We start from the raw sequence: 2,386 nt of genomic DNA on the forward strand, positions 1-2,386 counted from the left end.
TGCATTCTCTTTCCAATACAGATCTCATGGATCTTCCAGTATTTGACTGATAATCCAAAACTTCATCCAGAAATAAGCTTCCTTGGTTCTGGAGGAGGTGCAAATCCCAGTCCCTAGTCCTCTTGTATCCAGTAAAATTTTCTGTCTCTTTTCTCAAATATGACATTTGCCATTTTCTTTTCTCAAGGTCTGATAGCACTGACAGTTTTGAGTTTTGTTTCCTTGTTTGTATTATTTTCCAACTTAGGTAATTTTTATTTATTTGGTTAAGATTTTCTTTAACCTCACTCTTTTGACTCCTTGAGTTCTAACTCTTTGTCTTATTGAAAATACGGTGTTATTCCCTTCTCCTGTGTTTGAATTTCATTTATAGTCTGCCCTATTATCTCCATTTTCTATGATAGTTTTCTCAATGTTCTTGCCTTTTCTTTCTCCCCCACAAATTTTGAGTGGAGATGTGTCATTATTCTCTGATAACTTGCAATGCATTCATATAATCTTAAATTCTATTACTTTTTTTAAAGTGATTTTAAATAATTAAATAATTAATTATTTTTGGCTGCATTGGGTCTTCATTGCTGCACATGGGCTTTCTCTAGCTGTGGCGAGTAGGGGCTATTATTTGTTGCAGTGTGCAGGCTTCTCATTGCAGTGGCTTCTCTTGTTGTGGAGCATGGGCTCTAGGCATGCAGGCTTCAGTAGTTGTGGCATGTGGGTTCAGTAGTTGTGGCTTGCGGGCTCTAGAGCACAGGTTCAGTAGTTGTGGCACATGGGCTTAGTTGCTCTGTGGCATGTGGGATCTTCCTGGACTAGGGATTGAACCCGTGTCCCCTGCATTGGCAGGTGTATTCTTAACCACTGTGCCACCGGGGAAGTTCCTATTACTGCTAATCTTTTTCTTTCAGTACACGGGCCTCTCACTGTTGTGGCCTCTCCCGTTGCGGAGCACAGGCTCCCGATGTGCAGGCTCAGCAGCCATGGCTCACGGGCCCAGCCGCTCCGCGGCATGTGGGATCTTCCCGGACTGTGGCACGAACCCGTGTCCCCTACATCAGCAGGCGGACTCTCAACCGCTGCGCCACCAGGGAAGTCCCTGTTACTGCTAATCTTTATGTTGACATGTTTTGATTCATATTTCTTAAATTGTCAAAAACATGAAAAACATAAAGACTTCTGACTCTTGTCTTCATAGACTAAGGAATTTAGCAAATTCTTATTTCTCCTCATCTTTTTAAAAATGCATTCTTGTGTTTGTTATACTATCTGAACTCTTTCATTTAGATTATTTTCAAATCACTATTTAGTATCATCTGCCTTCTCTTAATTTCTATTTTTGCAATATGTATTTAGTTATGTAGCCATATAATAACAATTATTTTATTTAACCTTTTTTTAACATGTTCAGTGCTAACTATCAAGACTTTTTAATCGTGTGTTCAATATTTTTATTCATCTCAAGAACAAACAGAATATATTTTAAATTTTATCAAAGAAGTTCAGTCAAAATACCTGGGAATCTCTTACTGTTAACTTCTCCTAAGAAAGACAACTTACACAGGAATAGATTTTTCACCTCGAAATCTGTACTAGGTGGAAAGAGCACAGATATTCATCGACATGGAGCTAGTTAACTATATACTGGTCCATCAATACAACAAAATGCTATGATGCTATTTTTTTAGAAAAGAAACAAAAAGCTCTCTATACATAATATGGAAAGATCTCCAATTTATAACACTGATGAAACGAAAACATCATGGCACACTGCACATCCATGTTCAGAGCAGCACTATTCACAAGAATTAAGAGGTGGGAGCAACCCAAAAATCCACCCATGGATTAATAGATAAATGAAATGTGGTATATACATACAGTGGAATATTATTCAGCCTTTAAAGGAAGGAAATTCTTCTATGCTGCAACATAGATGAATCTTGATGATATTAGCTAGTCACAGAATGACACTGTATGATTCTACTTATATGAGGTATCTAAGGTAGTCAAATTCATATAAACATAAAGTAGAATGGTAGTTGCCTGGCACTGGCTGGGGGGTGAAGAGAGTGGGGAGTTATTTAATGGGTATAGAGTTCAGTTTTGTAAGATGAAAATATTCTGGAGATTGGTTCCACAATAATGTAAATTTTACCTAACACTACTAAACTGTACACTTAGAAATGGTTAAGATGGTAAATGTCATGTCATGCGTTTTTTACCACCATATAAAGATCATGGTACAGGGTATGAAAACTTCAAGGTAAAAAAAAACGGGTTCAAAACACAGATATATTTGTAATTACTTGAATATGCACAAACAGTATAACATTCAAAGGAATATATCAATAGTTATAAGTGGGTAGAAGTTTAGAACACGCAGATGTGCGCA

Source organism: Lagenorhynchus albirostris, chromosome 6 (assembly GCF_949774975.1).
Source record: "Lagenorhynchus albirostris chromosome 6, mLagAlb1.1, whole genome shotgun sequence".
In the NCBI taxonomy this organism is placed as follows: domain Eukaryota; kingdom Metazoa; phylum Chordata; class Mammalia; order Artiodactyla; family Delphinidae; genus Lagenorhynchus; species Lagenorhynchus albirostris.